Source organism: Rhinoderma darwinii, chromosome 1, assembly GCF_050947455.1.
Source record: "Rhinoderma darwinii isolate aRhiDar2 chromosome 1, aRhiDar2.hap1, whole genome shotgun sequence".
Classification (NCBI taxonomy): domain Eukaryota; kingdom Metazoa; phylum Chordata; class Amphibia; order Anura; family Rhinodermatidae; genus Rhinoderma; species Rhinoderma darwinii.
In genome coordinates, this window is record NC_134687.1 from 610,557,802 (window position 1) to 610,578,220 (window position 20,419).

General features: G+C 42.1%; 1 protein-coding gene across 3 annotated transcripts in view; it reads left to right on the forward strand.

The window, feature by feature from the left end:
- The window catches only part of RAB27B (RAB27B, member RAS oncogene family), a 203,845-nt gene that overhangs the window by 140,160 nt on the left and 43,266 nt on the right, over positions 1-20,419 (forward strand). The window contains exon 1 of one of the 3 annotated variants that reach the window (XM_075841330.1): positions 6,216-6,368. The exons of the other annotated variants lie outside the window; for them this stretch is intronic. The gene's annotated coding sequence lies outside the window, so the exon portion shown is untranslated. Of the gene's footprint in view, positions 1-6,215; positions 6,369-20,419 lie in introns of those variants that run through there. 3 annotated transcript variants of the gene reach the window in all.

Here is a 20,419-nt window from a genome sequence, read left to right on the forward strand (position 1 = left end):
TCTTTAAAGAAAGAAAGATCGTTCTTGTTGGTAGACTTTCCCTTTAAGTTACAAAATAAAGAGCAGGTCCTCTTTAAAAATCACATAGGTTGACAGATACAATGGAAGGTTACCTATGAATGAAAATGGTGTAACCAAGAAATGTCCATATGCCTCTTAAGAAGTTGTCCAGGTTGGGGGCTGTTTTTTATACTGATGACCTATCCATAGGATAGGTCATCAGTATATGGTCGGTGGAGGTCTGACACCTGGACCCCGTACCGATCAGCTGTTCCGGCTGCCTCCGATCCCTGCATAGCTTCCGGCGCCCAAAATATAATTGTAATACTTCTGCAAACAGCTTCTCAAGCATTTCAATAGGAAATACGCTGTGCGGTTCATGCAAGGAGGATTATGTGCAATGCTAAATTAAAAACGCCTTGTGAAAATATATACGCTTCGTAAAAAAGAAGTAACAGGTCACTTTTTTTAAGTGTTTTACAAGCTGATTTTTCCAGTTCCATTTGACACTTTCAAAACGCTTTAAAATCGCTTGTTAGGCCCTGTTCACATGGCCTTTTTCTATTCATATTTCGGTATGTTTTCTGAGCCATAATAAGTGTAAAGAAGCCTTTCTAACGCTTCCTATTGACTTTAATAGGAAAACGTGCCGTTAGTGCATAAGGCGCGTTTTCTGTCATGTGTTTAATTAAATTACACGTGTCAATATTTGGCGCGTTTTGTGTCGTGTCTCCCATTAAATTCAATAGAAAGTGTAAAACACGTGAAAAAAATTCATCAAAAACACACGTACTCATGCGTGTCTTTTCTCTGAATTACTCCAGATCCAGGTTTGTTTGTTTTTCAGCCTCCATGTGAACATCCCTGTAAATCAAACACGCTTTGAAAATCAAATTCCTGGTGTTAGCATAGCCTATTCACAGTACCCCTGTACCAGAGCAAACACGTTCCCCTACAATGGAGCCATCTGCAAGGCTCCCATAACAGAACTGGCCACAGTGTTCCCACAACAGAGTTAGTCACAGTGCCCCTATAACAAAACTACGCACAGTGGCCCTATACATGAGCCAGACATCTCTCTCATAAACGGAGCCAGCCACAGCGCTCTCAGAACAGAGCTGGCTCCCATTATAAAGAGCACCAGCTTTCAAATGCGGGATTTTTAAAGGGGGATTTCCAAATGCACAGTTTTTAAGCCAAGTTATTTTCACCACGCTTTCACTACCCTCTGGGTTTTATGCTACATATAGTGGTTTGCACATATCCACCAGCCTAGCCCTTTATATTACAGGCTCTAATATAAAGGGACTGGCTAGTGGATATGTGATGCTGACCCCTACTCATAGCGTAAAAAAACCCTGTAGATGGTGCCACACACAGTGCACCCTGTAGCTGGTGCCACACACAGTGCCCCCTGTAGCTGGTGCCACACACAGTGCCCCCTGTAGCTGGTGCCACACACAGTGCCCCCTGTAGCTGGTGCCACACAGTGCCCCCTGTAGCTGGTGCCACACACTGCCCCCTGTAGCTGGTGCCACACACTGCCCCCTGTAGCTGGTGCCACACACTGCCCCCTGTAGCTGGTGCCACACACTGCCCCCTGTAGCTGGTGCCACACACAGTGCCCCCTGTAGCTGGTGCCACACAGTGCCCCCTGTAGCTGGTGCCACACACAGTGCCCCCTGTAGCTGGTGCCACACAGTGCCCCCTGTAGCTGGTGCCACACAGTGTCCCCTGTAGCTAGTGCCCCCTGTAGCTAGTGCCACGCACAGTGCCCCCTGTAGATAGTTGCCACGCACAGTGCCCCATGTAGATAGTTGCCACGCACAGTGCCCCCTGTAGATAGTTGCCACGCACAGTGCCCCCTGTAGATAGTTGCCACACACAGTGCCTCCTGTAGATAGTGCTAGGGGGATAGTGGGGCCTGGATCTGGAGCTCCAAGAGCTTAAATCTAATAAATCTTAATCTGCCCCTGGTTACAGTGGGGTTTGCTGGCAACTGGAAACCCCCCCCCCCCTGCGTGTGCCCTTGAACACTGTGGCGGTTGTCATGTAGCGTGCAGCATATAGCTGTCCGTTTTTCCCATCTCTAGTATTTTGGCTATGTGTAAACCAGATTCACAAGGTCAGTTCTTAGAACTTTTTTAAATTAAACTTGAATTATTTTATTCAGCAAGTGCTTTTCGACGTTACTAAGCTGCACATTACTGTTTCTATTTGCCTCAAGCACGACAAGGTCAAATCTCTTCTCCCTGTCTTGACAACATATGTTATAAATCTATTTCAGAAAAATATACTGTATTGCCGATGCTTTAAAATATATAAAAGTTCTAAAGTGGCATGTCAATAACTGCAGCAGGGACATTTTACGTGGAATGTACGACTTTATCGAGGGACGAGGCAACACCGAGCTCAGTCAATTGAAGATTAAAAGGACTGGCAGCAACGTGTGGATGTCTGTCTTGAAATTTGTAAAGTTCTATTTCCAGATTAAAGGTAAAATCCACCTAAAATTCTGACGTGTAAAATAAAGGTACTGTAACCTACATACAGCAAAGAGGGCACCATAGCAAAAAGCACATGGGGGGGGGGGGGTCGTTTGCCATCCTGGGATGAAAGGACATGACTCTTGCTGCCCAGCTGCACCGTGTCCTTGTAGAAGAGAATTACAGAATTTCCCTCTGTCCATTTCGACTACAGTTATGGAGGAACTCTGTGAAGATCAACATAGCATATAGAAAAAACTGAGCTGAGCCCCACTATACTATGGGTCCCATAGCAGCTGCCTCTGGGATATTTATGCCCTTGGCCCTCTAGAATGCCGTAAAACCCCTTGCCATTGATCAGAAATTTACAAACTGAACTCAAAGGGGTGGGGTTTATGCAAATATCCCAAAAGTAGGCATTTCTGGGAGTTTCTGGAGTGATTAGGGGTGGGGTTTAAAACTTTCCCAAGAATGGGGAATCAAATGCGTTTCATTGAGATCTTTGCCATTCTACATTTATAAACATATATATATATTTTTTTAGAAATCTGGCTTTATAAATATGGCAAAAATGACGCACAATATTAATGCCCATATTATGGAAGCACGCCATTTTTTCCTCTTGTTATACTATAAAAATTCTTATTATGGACTAGTACCATTTCTGGGCGCAAATTACTGATTTTGCACGTACAGCTTGTGTGTCTAGTATATGCAAAGTGTATAATGTAACTTGCGCAATTTTGATAAATTTAGTAGTAAGACCTCCTTAAAGGGGTTGTCCCAACTTTACAATACCTTCTCCAAAGTAAGGCACCCCAACTAGCTGATAGCTTTACGTTCGCCTCCTGATATCCCCTGCCAATTAGCTGACAATGTTTGGGGAAACTGTAGAACTGTAGGCGGCCGCTGCAGGTGTAGTACAAGTACACCCACTCATTAAAATGAATGGACCACCAGGTAACGTCACGTCATAAACGCCAAAACAAGAGACAATCTTTCTGTAAGTCCCCTTTCTTGCTTAGGCGCCTGCTAAATTTGTAATATTGCAATTACAACATATGACCAAGAGGTGGCGATAGACAGCCAGATAATTTTTTGGATGTAGCTACATAAAAAATGGGCAGCAGGACTATTGTCCAGGGTTCAGGCATATATAATGACAATATATAAAGTTTATCTTGGCAGTACTTGCACACATTTTAAAATTGTCATTTCTGATGGACTGTGCTGATCCAAATGTGTCCGTTGCATGTACACACAGAAGCTATTGAGCCAGGGCACACAACTGCTATGGGGCCAATGGTAAAAGGGGCCTGACTTTGAACTACCACTAGGTGGAGCTCACTATATACAGGTTCATACAGCTGTTATTGAGCTCCATATGGATTTATACACCTAGTATAAAGGTAGGTCCCCCTAGTGGTGGCTTAGAGCAGCCAAAATAATATAATTTATCAAGTAAAAAAATAAATAAATCTCCCCTATACAGATATTATTAAATTAATCAGTGCAGAATTTTAGACCTAAAACAGAAGGGTGGACATTAAAGGTCCAATGCAGAATCTGTTACAGGGCCCAATATTTTATAGTACGGGTCTCCTCTTGTGGTGGGAAGGCCCTTTTGGGGTCTGGGTGGAACCACACCTTTTGCACCCCTTATACTTTAGTCCCTAGCCAAAGTTAATTTCTCAGAGCTCTCAGTAGGGGTGAACTTCTCTAATGGGGCCCTATGATTTCTTTGTACACCCCCACATACAGGGATGCTCATTGCATACTGATATAAATAACGGCATTGAAATGCCGTTTTACACATGCTTAAAAGTTCTTCTAGACGTCCGCTGGTTTATGACACCATGTGGAATTGCTGGAGTACAAGTCGTTTATTTTTTGATTTTTTTCTCAAAAACTTTCAAAAACAGCTGTGAAAAAACCCCTGTGACTTTATTAGAGAAGGTGTTTCTTTATTTTCTATCATTCTTCTGGCAAGTGAGGTTCCCATCCTAAACTAGGAATTATATTGTAACATGAAATTCTACAATGTAGTCTAGAGGTGCCCACGCCCTTCTGTGGTGGATTTTGAGGATTCCTATCCGACCTGTTCTTCAACTTTACACCTAAGGCATTTCTTTTTTCATTTCCCTGAAGGCTAAATAGCAGAACTTTTCTACCCGATATATGGAGATAGATTCTAAATGCCTAACATGGTTTTCTTTGAAGAACATTTTTTAAGTTGATCACCTTGCATGTGTCAGCTTATTTCTCTATATTGTAATAGTTTAGTTTTTTTGCTGCCAGTTTGTGACATCTAAATGTCATTTTCAAGATAAGCTTAAAGGTAATCAATAATACTGTGCAGGGCAATCTTAATTTTTTTTTTTTATATATATATATTTTTTAAATTGTTATACTAATGTGTTTTTGGTTTTTTTGTAATCCTATTATTCTCTACTATCTGATTATATACCATAGATGATGTACAATTCTATAAAATAAAAAAATATTTTCTATACTGGAACCCGATCAGATGATGGGTTTTATTCTTTGATTCCCTAAAATGTGCATAAAAACTGTGTGTAATCTGGCCAGTGGCTCCAGATTATTTATTTTTTGTATTTCATTTTTATTTTTTCTACATGTCCAACCTCAATGTACTATTTTAACACAATAATATTAAATGGTATATTCGTTAATTTTGCACAGTGTGGTCCATCGTTTGATGTCTGGCCGGTAACCCGGTACACCACTTAGTAGTCTATAACATAATGAAGAATCGGAGATTATTTTAACAATTCATCATCACATTTCTAAGACCTATTTTAATATTTATTTTTTATTGTTAGTGGTTACTTGCAGAAATTGTGCATATATGTATGTATATATATATATATATGTGTGTGTGTGTGTGTGTGTGTGTGTGTATATATATATATATATATATATATATATATATGTGTGTGTGTGTGTATATATATATATATATGTGTGTGTGTATATGTGTCTGTGTGTGTATATATGTCTGTGTGTGTATATATATATGTGTGTGTGTATATATATATATATATATATGTGTGTGTGTGTATATATATATATATATATAGTGATTTAAAAAAAATTAGCCTATTTTTTATTGTACTTCAGAATTTAAATTTCAATCTATATTTCCCTTTTTATTTTAATAAAATTCTTATTTAAAGCAGGATTATTTTCCCACTTCCAGAAAAAAAATTAAAAAAAATTATAATAAAATATATAATAATAATATTATTTATTATTAGTAGTAGTAATAATCATAATAAGAAAATATATATAATGTTGTTTATTATTTAATAGTTCTAATCATAATAAAAATATATATATGTCCATTTTTTAAACGTTTAGAAATGGAAAAGTGTTGTTGTTACCATTTTATGCCTGTTTGGTGTTGTAATTTATTTTGCGGTGTTATTTTCTGTATAATATGTGTTATTTTTCCAAGATGTTGTAGCATAGAGATATTTTTATATCCACACTTGTGTGGGCACATTCCCATATGTCTATTAGTGGGGATTGTAATGGTTTTGCTGTTTATGATTTCATCTATTAAGATCTGTTCTTGCATGGAGCAACCTTTGTGATAATGGTGCGCTGTACCCGATCGAGGATATAAAGTCAGTGCGTAGGCTTTGACTCACAGCAGAGTATGTATTTGGTTGTAATGTGGTTGAGTCACAAGAAAGATTTGCCTGAGGTGCGTTCCTCATATCCGTGTGGAGATTGCAAGGCACGCCTTCTCCTCATACACACCGCTCACATAGAAGCCTCCACAAGCCACAAGGGTGGTGCAAAAATATACAAGACTTGTTGACGGAGCACTGCAAGGAGACCGGGCTTTCATAATCTGTAAGTTTTTGCTTTTTTTTATTTTTTCATGTTCTCATTTTTTATTATTTTCTGTGTTTGCTATCACCCTGCAGAAACCTGGTGTCAGTTCTGTATACAGGAGTAAAAGTTTGTGGAGTGTATGGAGAATGTGCAGCCACCATCCCATGCAATAGGTATAGGCCCCTGTATAACTTACTAATGGGAACACGCTCCTGATTTATACACGCCGTCTCGTGTTATGTTATCAGTCACTGACGTTGTAATGTCAGCAGGCGAAACATATGACATGTGTCCTTAAGTCACCGTCTCGGCAGCTGGTAAGCAGCTGGTAGAGCCCACCTGATTAAACCATGTGTCCAGTTCAAAGACGTGTAATAGATGCAGATTTCCTACTGTGACCAAACATTTAAAGGGAAGATTGCCAGGCGCCTTTTAATATTTAAACAGGCTAATCACACATGAGATCGTATAATACTGATGCAGTATTTTCATTCAGGAAGGTGCGGTAGACTTTTATTTCACGTGTCATTTAAATTATTTTTTTTAAAGGGACAGTTGAATGGCATCTGTTGTTCCCTGTTATCAGCCAGGAAAGAGTATCTATAGTATTGATGCAAAGACGAAGTCTGGAAAAACTTCTAATCCCATGAACGTTCTGTGTTCTTGCTTATGTTTAATTGTCGTAGGCAGGAGTTTGTCAAGACACTGACCCGCATACTGATCTAGACACACAATTGAAGACTAATGGTGTAAGAAGAGTAGTGTTTGGTGGTAGGCAGCCCTCAATCCTGGGCACAGACCCTGAATGCCTAGAATCGGGGGGATGGTTGTCCCATAGCAGCCTCACTTGTGTACAACAGTGTATATTTTTTTTATATATGTTCATTACCTGTTTGTGCTTTTTTTTTCATTCATTTTTTATTTGTGTTTACCTTTTTGTGTAATGTAGAAAAACTGATGCTGTCTGGAAACCATCAACAAGCAGGGAATCTACTGCTGACTATTGTCAAAACCTATGAATATCTAGTAAAGTGAAATTCAGTATGCAATTTCTACTGTAAAAGTGTAAGGTCTTGCTGATGTGTTTTGAGGAAGCCCTGTCCGGTTTCCGAGGAACCCCAGGATTCCAGGGAACTATGGTTCGGAAACCATGACCTAGTAACTACATTGAATATTCTTTGTACGAATGAGCAGATATGGCCGACATTAATATTCCGATCAGTCACTGACCAATCACAGCAGGACTTTGAAGCACTTAACAGAAACACATACGAGTAACAGATCCATCAACAGCAGCTAATTGATGGTTTCCAGGCAGAATTTATTTTTTCTACATTACACAGAATGAAAACCAATAAAAAAACAAAACAAATGACAATTTACAAAAGCAGTAATGAAGAGACGCTGCTTTTTTAATCACCTGACTATATAGCCAATGTTTATTAAAGGTGGAGCTTTACTTTAGGCTGAACATTATTTAACTTACATAAAATTAGTGATTTTGTATATTTTTCTAAATAGCACACACAATTTTTTTCCCCCGGATGTGTGCTTTCTAAAAATTCATATATTATTGGCCAAATTGTGAAATCCTGCCCAAACAGTGATGCAAAGTTGTAGTCCGGCTTTCCTATACTAAGCCCTGCACCTAAATATCCTGGCCAAGGCAGGGAGACCTGTCGTGCTCCCCCACTAGCACCAAGGGGCAGATGACAAGTCATAAATAAACGATCGCTTGGACCACCACAAACTTTTGTGCAGAGGTCTCGCATTCCCCGATCCACCTAACCTGTATGATCGCGGAGAGGATGAGTTGGTAAGGAGCTGCGGTCGAGCATGCTCACTGCTGCTTCATACAAACTCTGGAGTGAGGCTGCGATCGATCACTGTGGATAGGTCATGCGCATTACAATAATCTTTCCTACATTAGCTCCTCCCATAAATACTAGTCACACCCCCACAGTGACCGTTAGACTGTCATCATTGAAGTGCCCCATTTATAGCACTATGAAAGTGCCCCGTTTATAGTACCATTAGTGTCTATTTTATACCACTATTATAGTGCCCCTTTATTGCAGCCGTTAGAGTGCCCCCATTTAGTCTCAGCAGTGTCCTTCCATTAATCGTGTCAGCAGCTTAAAGAGGACCGGTCACCTCTCCTGACCTGTCTGTTTTACTAAATACTTGTATTCGCCATGAAATAACAATTCCGGAACATATCTTCTTTGATGTCTACGTTGTGCCGTTCCTCTGTTATTCCATCTAGAAATGTATGAATAAATTGATAACTGGGTGTCACCATTCCACTTGTCAAAGGGGTGCGTCCATAAATTGTCTCTATCAGCACTGATTGGACATTGTCAGTGTAAGGACACCCCCCCCCCCCCACACACACACACCGGTAACACCCAGTTGTCCGTTTATTCATAAATTTCTAGGGGGAATAACAGGAATGGCACAACGTGGAAATCTAAGAAAATACGTTCAATAATTATTTCATGGTCGATACAAGTATTTACTAAAACAGACAAATACAGAAAGGTGTCTGGTCCTTTTAAACCCCTCCCCCCCCCCCCCCCCCCCATTTATAACATCATACAATCACTTTTGTGATTTTTACAACTTCTTCAGGCCGGAGGAGTAATGATCTATAGAGTCGTAGTCGCCTACTATTCCAGGCAATTGCTAATTCCCGCACCAGCAGACGTTCCGACACATTGGTACAGTGCCCTTTGACTGCAGTGATCAGCAGTCCCTTTCGTTATTTCCAACTAGTTCTCTTGTTTGCGCCATTTTATCCAGCAGCATAAGAATTGATGTAAGTGCATTATACCTATAGGAATGAGTATTGTCCGCTGGAGTAGACTCCAGTTATGTAAAGAAATAGTTCAGCTGCGTTTTGTAACACCTTGGTTGTGAATAGCGATGTCGGGTCAGCTATTTCCGACCTGACCTATAGAGAATACTGCTGGCTGCATGGCAGGTAGTACTCAATTATAGCTAAAAGTATGTAGCAAGCAGACAAGCTAATTGCAATGCTCCATTCCAGACGTGTCCAGTATTAAATTACAGTATGAAACACGAAACGTAAACGGGTATGTATGTAGGGCAAGAAAAATACCGTAGAACTAAATAAAAATATATATTTTGTGATAGACATAAAATACATACACCACATGAATACTTAAAAGCATTTAAAATAGCATAAACATGCTAAACAGAATCTCTGGGGGTAGCCACCCTGATAAGTGGCAAACCGAAAAGACCCCCACATTGCCACCTAATCCCCTCAATATGCGTTCCTAATATATGAGCATCTGAAAAAATGTTGCATCAAACCAGAATATTTACGTGATGAACCGAGAGGGGAAGAGGGGACTGAGCCCAATTATTAAATTACACATATGCCCTAGTTGTGAACATCATACAACTTAAAGGGGAATTGCACCCAAGTATATTTAGAATTTTCATATGGAGTAAACAATGTGGAGCTCCGTGGAGTCATCTAGTGACAGAGCTGCAATGCAATGTGGAGTTCACAATAAAGCTTCAGTGAAATCCGTGCCGCTCTTTTGAGATGGGTGTCAGATCTAGAACGGTGGAGGCTTATGCGCCTTATCGTTTTCTTAAACTGGGAAAATGAGAGTAGTAATACCACAATAGTTTCCAGTTGATAGCACTTTGACGAAGTAATACCACTATGCATTAAAAAAATATTTCAACACAATGCCTACGTAACACTGTATAACGGCTTAATAATACTGCTATATAGTGCCCACATAGTGCCATGCAGTGAACACATAGGACATGGGTGGCCAAATTTAAATTCCAATATAATATATCAGCAGTTGCCATGGAATAAGTTAAAAGATGACCTTCCAAGAAGGAAGTTTAGAGTAGTCTTCCCTTGGTTGGGGTGGTGGGGGCCTTAGGGTAGTTGGAACTTCTAGCTATGTTCTATCCAGGGCGGCCTTACGGTGTGCGAACTGTGCCATTACATAAGGCGCATTACTCCAACAGGTGGAAGGGGGCGCTGTTCTGGCTCCCTTCTCCTGCTTGTTTCAGAAGAAGCCCTGGCCCGGTGACTCAGCAGCTGCCTTTCCGCCCGGGGGCTTCTTCACTCAGTGGCGTCGCTACAGCGGTAGTGACGCCACTATATCAGAGCAGGGAGGCATCTCCCTACTCTATCTACTAGCGCCACTGTAGCTCCTGGATGGAGCGCTTGATCGTTCTGCGCATATATGGACAGAGACATCAGGGGCAACTCCTGAAGCGGAATCCCCATCCACAGAGTTACCGACGCTGTGACCGGGGATTCTGTTCCAGGAGAAGCCAGTAACGTCAGTGTCCATAAATGCACACAGACGACAGGGGCTTCTCCTGGCGTGGAATCCCCAGTCACAGCGTCGGCAACGCTGTGGACGGGGATTCCACTTCAGGAGTTGCCCCTGATGTCACTGTCGATATATGGACAGAGACATCAAGCGCTCCGTCCAGGAGAGGAATCCCCGGCCACAGGGGGATTCCGCTCCTTCAGGGAGCTACAGTGGCGCTATCTATTTGAAGGGGGGGATGCAATCTACCATGGGGCTGTGGGCTGTGTGTCACTACCTACACGGGGGCGCTGTTACTACCTACCAGGGGGCTGTGTGGCACTACCTACAGGATGCTGTGTGGCACGACCTACTAGGGGGCTGTGTGGCGCGACCTACAAGGGGGCTGTGTGGCGCGACCTACAAGGGGGCTGTGTGGCGCGACCTACAAGGGGGCTGTGTGGCACGACCTACAAGGGGGCTGTGTGGCACGACCTACAAGGGGGCTGTGTGGCACTACCTACAAGGGGAATCTGTGAGTGGTGGGCTGATAGTCTTCAAGTGGTTTCCACCTCTGAGCTCCAATTAAACTTAATAGGAGGCAGAAAATACCTGCGGTGACCGTTTTGGTTCTTTTTTGCTTGTCTTTTTTGTATTAGCTTCAACGGCTTAAAAAAAAAAAAAAAAGTCAGACAACGCTGTCAATTCAAAATTCCTGAAGGAATTTTAAGTCAGATTTTTTTTGCCTTACAAAAAAACGATGTGATCATACCCTACGAGTGTAGTGCTTGTTTTTAGCCGTTTTCTGTCTTTCTCAAAACAATATTTGGTAGGGGTGCTCCTGAGGAATTTTTATTTTTCAAGTGGTGTGTGGCAGCCAGGGGAGCGGGTCATTCTACTGTGTGGGGGCCACTAACCGGACATTATACTGTGTAAGGGTACTACATGGGGCAATATACTGTGTGTGGCACTTAGGGGGCATAATACTGTGTGGACACAATCAGAGGACAAAATACGGTGTCCTTGAAGGGGTTATAATGTATTATATTATACTGTATAAAGGGGCATTATACTGTGTGTGTGGGGGGGAACTATGTAGGGCATTATACCGTGGGAGACATTATACTTTTTTTTATAGGGCATTTTTTATGATGGGGTGGGGCACCAAAAGCTAATTTCATATGGGGCGCCATCTATCCTAATGCCGGCCATTGTTCTAATTCCGTGTTCTCAACCTGTCTCTCCAGCTGCTGCAAAACTATCACCCCCAGCATGCCCTGATAACAGCTGGAGACCCACAAGTTGGAGACCATTGTTCTAACTGGGGGAATCGCCAAGCAAAGACAAAAAGGTTTAGTCTGATCTATCAAACAATGACATTTTTTTTTTTGTTTTAGGAATCTGTGCACCTGAAACCAAATTATTTTATCATCTGAGGTGTCTATATAGCATTTTAGAAGGTAGACTTGAGGTGGAGCTCCGACTTTTCATTGCTATTTATGTCTTCTGGATCATTCTGGTTATAATAGTTCACGTACCACATAAAGCAATATGATGCATCTACTGCCTTAACCCCTTAATGACCAGCCTATTTTAGACCAAGCCATTTTTTTTAGTTTTTCCATCGTCGCATTCCAAGAGCTATAACTCTTTCATTTTTGCGTCGACATAGCTGTATAAGGTCTTGTTTTTTGCGGGACAAGTTGTATTTTTTAATAGCACCATTTTGAGGTACATATTATTTGTTCTTTAACTTTTATTAACTTTTTTTTGGGGGGGAATAGAAAAAAACCTGAAATTTTGCCACGCTTTTTTGCGTCTTAAATCTACGCCGTTTACCGTGTGATATAAATAACACAATAACTTTATTCAGCGGCGGGTTGTTATGATTGCAACGATACCAAATTTGTATAGTTTTTGTATGTTTTACTACTTTTACACAGTAAAAACGCTTTTTTTTCAAAATGACTTGTTTTTGTGTCTCCATATTTGAAGAGCCGTAACGTTTTTATTGTTCCGCCGATGCAGTTGTATGAGGGCTTTTTTTTTGCGGGAAGACTTGTCATTTTTATTGGTACCATTTTGGAGTAGATGCGACTTTTTGATCACTTTTTATAACATTTTTTTAAGTCAGGATTCACAGAAAACAGCAATTTTTCCATAGTTTTTTATTAAATTTTTTACGGCGTTCACCGTGTGGGTTAAATAATGTAATAGATTTATAGTCGGGGTCGTTACGGACGCAGCGATACCAAATATGCGTAACTTTTTTTAATTTATTTTGGTTTTTTAATAGTAAAGGAGTTTGTAAGGGGAAAAGGTGGGTTTTTTATTTTTTTCACATTTTTTTTAAAATTAACTTTATTAAACTTTTTTTTTACTTTTTTACTAGTCCCATTAGGGGACTATAATATGCGATTCTCCGATCGCATTTATAATACACTGCAATACTTCTGTATTGCAGTGTATTATGCCTGTCCGTTTAAAACGGGCAGGCATCTGCTAGGTCATGCCAGAGGCATGATCTAGCAGGCATTCATGACAGGCAGACCTGGGCGCCTTTATTAGGCCCCCGGCTGCCAATCGAGACACAGACACTCGGCGATCTTATCGCCGGGTGTCAGTGGGAGAGAGAGGGAGCTCCGTCCCTCTCTCCAAAACCACTCAGATGCGGTGCTCGCTATTGCGCACCGCATCTGAGGGGTTAAACATGTGAGATCGATACTTATATCGATCTCACACGGCAGAGCAGGGACGCTCCCAGCCCTCAGCTGCCTCTGGCAGCTGAGAGCAGGGAGATTTGACAGCTCCCTGCTCTGTTTACTCATCCTGATGCAGCGCCGTAAAAAGGCATATGCATCAGAATAAAGCCCGTTAGTGGCCGCCGTTAAAAGGCGTATTGGCGGTCACTAACGGGTTAAGGAGGACCTGTCCGCTCTCCTGACATGTCTGTTTTAGTAAATAATTGTATTCCCCATAAAAATTAAAATTCTGGAGCATCTTTTCTTAGAACTCTACATTGTGCCATTCCCCTGTTAGGCCTCCTAAAATTTTATGAATAAATTGAAACTGGGTGTTACCAGTTGGGGGTGTGTTCATACACAGAAGGACCATGTCCAATCAGTGCTGACAGAGTGAAACTGTTTAAGGACACGCCTCTTTGACAAGGGGAATGGTAACACCCTGTTTATTTATTCATACATTTCTAGGAGGAATAACAGCGGGACGGCACAATGCAGAGTTCTACGAAAATATATTCCAAAATTGTTATTTCATGGGGAATACAAGTATTTACTAAAGTAGACTTGTCAGGAGAGGTGACAGGTCCTCTTTAAGAATTTTATGTTCCAGTATTTTTTAACCATTGACCTATTTACCTAGCAGAGACTAGTATTGCTTTATAGTCCCTGGAGAAGAGTATAACTCCATCCCAGATACATATCTTCATCTGTGTGGGTCGCGGGGGAATACGTCTAATTACTGGACTGATTTTTCCTTCATAAACTGACATTCGTTAAAATTTGCTGTTACAATTGGTACAAATTTGTCCCTGAGCTTCGTGTAAAATGAGTGTAATAGATGTTTCGCGATGAGGTTATATCAGGCTTGTGTTAAAGGGACTGTCTTAATTTTTATGAGAATTCAGTACAGAAGATTACTATTGATTGGCAGAAATCCTGCTGAGCTGGTTTTGTGCCTCCGGGTCCCAAAAGAGCAGTTTATCATTGTACTCCGGGCCTGGACACCGTATTATTAATGGTGTGCCACCTGTGCTCCAACACTTATCTCTATAACATGTGAAAGAGAAAAGTTTTTTCTCATGCAGGATATTCTACCAGCATTATTGCAGACTTTACATACACATACATATAAATATATACGTGCATTTGTGTATGTATGTATATATATCGGGCTATGTCGCGTCCTTATCGGGCTATGTCGCGTCCTTATCGGGCTATGTCGCGTCCTTATCGGGCTATGTCGCGTCCTTATCGGGCTAATACAAATATGAGGATGGTAAATTGTTCGCAGTCCACCAGGTCATGATAAATGAATTGGAACAGATTTTAGACCGGAAACTTTAACAGGGAAATTCTTAAATTTATTTTTTTTTTTTTTTTACTAAATGATGTCTATAATGAACGTATTACTCATCTTATGTCATTTATGGACGGACCGATCTTACCTGCTAGGATGTCAGCTGGATTTAGAATTGTGTCTCTTTTCTTCCGAGCCTTGATGTGATGCAGGTTGATGCACTTTGTGTCATTAGTGTTTGTTGTGATGTTGCAGAAAATAAAGGAAAGTGCATCAAGTTTTCAAAAAGTTGTCGGATGTCTTTTAAACTTGCCGTAACTTGAACTGGAGGGGGCAGTTATTTGACCGGTCCAGTGTGTTGTGTATGCACGGTATGGACTTAAGTGATGTAATAGTAGTAGTGGCACTTTCTTGTACAATGCCAGAACATAGCCTCACTGTGCCACAACCGAGCCTGACAACGCCACAACATGTCAGGCTATGCGTGTTATTGGGTGGTCGGGCTGTGCGTGGCGTGGTCGGGCTGTGCGTGTTGTGGCGTGGTCGGGCTGTGCGTGTTGTGGCGTGGTCGGGCTGTGCGTGTTGTGGCGTGGTCGGGCTGTGCGTGTTGTGGCGTGGTAGGGCTGTGCGTGGCGTGGTCGGGCTGTGCGTGTTGTGGCGGGGTCGGACTGTGCGTGTTGTGGCGGGGTCGGACTGTGCGTGTCGTGACGGGGTCGGGCTGTGCGTGTCGTGGTCGGGCTGTGCGTGTCGTGGCGTGGTCGGGCTGTGCGTGTCGTGGCGTGCTCGGGCTGTGCGTATCGTGGTCGGGCTGTGCGTATCGTGGTCGTGCTGTGCGTGGCGTGGCGTGGTCGGGCTGTGTGTGTCGTGGTCGGGCTGTGCGTGTCGTGGCGTGGTCGGGCTACGTGTTTTGCGGCATGGTGAGGCTACGTATTGTGGGGCTAATTTATGGAATTAAGCTTGGTCTTGACGTTTTGGCTATGTTGTTTTGTGCATAATTGTGGCCTAATGCTTTATTTATACTGTACTTAGGGCCTGATGTCAGACATGTATTTTGAATGGAAGGTCTGTTCTTTAGAAACAACATCTGATATCATAAAAAAATTGTTTTTATTTTTTTCTATAAATGTACTGGATTTATGCTTTGGCCGTTCTTCTACCATGTGTTCCCGTTAATCATCATGTGACGTATATCTATTTAAATCACAAGAACCCACACTTGTATTAGTCCTCAACTTACAGTGAAGGATCCACAGCCGGCTATGTATATTACATTAATTACACAAATGTGTTTAAACGAAGAGACTATAGAAAACTGTACTTTGTAGAGTTTTGAGACATTCATTCACAATTACTATTCAGGATTTAGTAATAATAACAGATGGTGAAAAGTTGTAGACTAATCGCATAAAACATTATAAATGTGAATTTGCTTGAGGTTGTTCCAAGTAGTAAAGGGGAGTCCCCAGCCGGTCTTAACTCCATTAGCCAAAGTAAAGAGACTCTACTAAGAGTGACTCCCTCTCTGAGGAGCTTGGCACAGGGAAGAACACCAATGAGAGAATACCTGTGTCATGCTCCGCCCTTTAAGCACTGCACTAGGCATAACAGTGTATTAGATTTGCCGAAAGTATACCTTTTAATGACGTTATAGCTGTTTAACTTGCACAAATTGCCAGTTGTTTTGATTTCTATAGAAAACCAAATAGAACGAGAAGCTAGCTACTTCCTCCCTCATTCTAGCTACTTCCTCCCTCATTGATGACCACATTAAACTAAACTCCCTACATTTTTGGCTTATCAACTACTTTAACCTTATAGGTTACACATTTAAGTCTGTGGTCACTGATATTAGATTTTGGGAAGGGGAAGACCCCCTGCGTGACTGGGTGACAAAGCAGTCCCATGAGAACTAATATGGCTGATGATGGTAACCTGACCCAGAAACTGAAGGCAGAAGCATAATTGAGCTACAAGAGACTGCACACAGTTGCCGAAAATAAGAATTCAGGGGCACAAAAAGTCCCAAAATAGACTTCTGTAAAGAGAGACTGTAATATCCATAATGATTTACTGCTGGAGGGGTTACTCCTTTTATTATCTTCCTAGGTCTGTATTAGGGGGTGCACGATACAACATGTTACCTGGACATCGAATAACCCTGTTCAACCTTTTGACATGTTGGAAAGTAATATTAATACTTTCAGAAAATTATTTTTCCTTCCAAACAAACTGACCTTTTTTTATTCGCACTGTGATAATTTAATGGCTATTTTCCATTTTTTCAAATCTGTATTTTACTACATATGTCCTGGCTATAAAGTTTGTGCATTCCTCTAACTAGGCTTTTTTTTATAGATTGCTTCTTCATGTATATACATGCATCACCCTAGGTGTATAAGTGTACTGTAGCTGTGGGGGTTCTGCTAGTGCATGGGGGCACCAACAAGCTCCTCTGCCTTGTTCATGGTATTTACAGAATAGGCCGGTGCAGTAAAGTGAATTTTTGCCCCAGGCGAAGGAAACCCTACATAAGACTGTCTTTATGGACTATGCACGTCACAAGCGGCTGCGCTCATATACCGCTCTGCTTGTCAGACTGCATTGTTACCTAAAACAGGAAGGTGATTCTACAATTAAACACTTTGAAAATCCTGTGAAAACGATCATGTCCTCCGCTTCATTAAGAACCTAAAGTCGGCAGCTACAAAGAGTATTAGTGATAATAAGAGCTGCCATGGACTTGTTACTGGGGGACATATTATAGAGGAAGACCATGCGGCTGCTATGGGGCTCTTGGAAAGAGGGACCTTGCCTTGGTTCGTCTCATCGCAAGGACCTGTGCGGGACTCCCCTTCTCACAACTGCATTGTTCGCAAACAAGAGGGTGGTTAATATCCCCTTCTGTCGTGAGTGGCATAACCTGACTCCCTAATTGGGGGCCCATTTTTGCTTTTGGGTTCCGCTCACTTTTATTCTCCCCACTGACCTGGAGCTATGGAAAATACAGTAGAGAGCGTAGGGGGCAGACTTTAATTAATTAATTTTATTTCTTCTTCGTAATCCCATTAAACAAATGTGAAAACTTATACTTTCAGCTTTGTATCCCATCTAAAAGTTCAGTTTCAAAAACCCATTTCCATACAACCTATTAGTGGATTCTGAATTAATAGGGGGGGGGGGGGGTCTCTGTTCAGGATCCTCATCTCTTGGGCAGAGTAGAGAACAGTTACAAAGAGCTTTTCTCTCTCTGGAGGACCTGTCCTGTCCTTCATTACACAGACCACTCATTGATATGAATGGACACTGTGTAATTCTTCATTTACCCTATGGTGGCGCTGCAGAGAGACTGAACACTTACTGCTAGGTTTTCCCACAGATTACAGCTGATTGCTGGGGGTTTTAGCAAGGGGATGCTTTCTCATCTGCTTATTATGAAAAGAACCTCCAACCCTCCTTTTTTTTTTTTTATGTTTACAATTCTGTGATTAATTTCACAATATATTTTTATGGGGGGTTGGCTTCTATTTTTTTCATACAGAGTTTTTCAAATACCCTGCTTCTCTTTACACAACCTAGTTACACAATACAATTCACGCTGCCTGCAGCTGCCACTAGGGGGAATTTACTGTATACAGATTTATTATTGAGTTTAATAGGGCCTGTATAAATCTGCATGTGGTGAGCTCCCCCTAGTGGTGGCATCGGTCAGCCAGAATTTTATCATGGATCTCAATGTTCTTATGTAGCTTATCCACATATCAAGGGGGTGCATTTGTCAAGCACCCTTTTGGGATGTTAATTTGGGTTTTCTGCAGTCTATTCATCCATGTTATATCATTTTCAAATAGTTTTGCTCCCCGTTAGACCTGACCTTTCAACATAGATTGCGCTAAATAGTAATAAAAAAAAAGCAGAACAAAGTCTAAGAATAACAACATACAGAAGAGAACAAATGAGCTTTTATAATTCATAACTACTATTTATAGCTCCAAAATCATGTTGAGGTTGGGAGGAATGACCGTTCCTTTTGTTACTTCGACTGTTGGTCATCGGGGGCCACATGAACTTACTGACATTTGCATGAACTTTAGTAATATGGGAAGACAGAAGAGTCTATTTCCACTGTATATAGAAGGTTCTGTACCGCTTTACTAATATTTCTACTGTGTGACTGACACCAATGATAATACAATTCTACACCTCCCTAATCCTGTTCTGTCCCACATCACAATCCTGCGGGTGAAAGATAAGAAAGCAAAATATTTGTATATAATCCAATTTATTCCGCCCCCCTCCGTGAAACTGCATGTAAAATTGGAGATTTAAAGAGGAATTCCATAACTCCTATAGCTTTGAATGGAGAAAGCAGTGGTAGATATTAGATGTATATGATAAAGATATTAGATATAGATATGAGATAGATGGATATTACATAGATATTGGGGCGCAAACAGACAGTAGAGGGCCAATGTGCAAGAATATGGGCCCTTTTAATTCGCTTTCTATCCAATACACAATTCACCCATTATTGGCAGCTGTGACATTCATTAGTTCCGTCCCTTACGTGCAATCTAATACACAATACTGGGCCCCATTGCAATTGCACAGACTACACATATGGTATGTTCTCAGCTGCATAAATACATGGATGGATAGATCAATAGGACATAGGTAGATAAATGGATACAGAGCGAGGGGATACAGAGCGAGGGGGGGGACACATACATACAGAGCGAGGGGGGGATACATACATACAGAGAGAGAGGGGGGATGGATACATACATACATACAGAGAGAGAGAGGGAGGGATACATACATGCAGAGAGAGAGAGGGAGGGATACATGCAGACAGAGAGGGAGGGATACAGACAGAGAGAGAGAGAGCGAGGGATGGGAAGCTCTGGAACAACGGCACGTCAGGGCAGGAGCGGCTTGACCATGTGGGGGGACGCAGCGTCTGATGTCAGGAGGCGGAGTTCGGGCAGAGGCGCCAAACGAGCGAAGGAGGAGAAAGTGTTGCGGAGGGCTTGCACCGGTTTGAAGATGGCTGAACTGATGGAGAGCGCGAGGACCTTCGCCAAGGAGAGGGGAGCGGTCTGGTTGTCGGAGCAGGTATCCGGGATGCAAACAGCAGCGGATGTCAGTGCACGGCCGGTGCGCAAGGTGAGGCCGCCTGTCCGACTGAGTCCCAGTCTGGTGCGGCCTGGTCGGAGACAAAGGAGTTCAAGCCCCGCTCGTCGAGTGCTGCCGGACTTATTGGCTGCAAAAGCGGGGCAGGATGTTGTTGGGGCAGCGGGGGCTTGGAGGGAAGTTCGGGAGTCGGTTCGTTCTTCTCCAATGGGTAGTACGGCTGGAGGGGAAGATGCATCGGGTTCAGCGGTAGACTGTTCTCAGGTGGGGATTTCAGTTCCTCCGATGGCAAGTCTGGGACTCGTGATGGATGTGGCGCATTTGAAGGACAAGGCTCCTGTTTTCGCTGTTACCGCTGGAAGACTTCCCGGAGACTAAGGAAACGGATACGGGCGAGAAGATGAAGAAGCGGGAAGAGGAAGAACGAAAACGTAGGTACAGGAAGATTCCGAAGACATTTGGGAATTGGTTCAGAGCTTTTTGTATTTATGCGAGCGTTTGGGGGGCTAAATTCCCGGATCGTTGTGCATCTTTGTTTTGTTACATTGATGGTATTTGGGATGCTTGTAAGACCTATGGTAGTCTGGC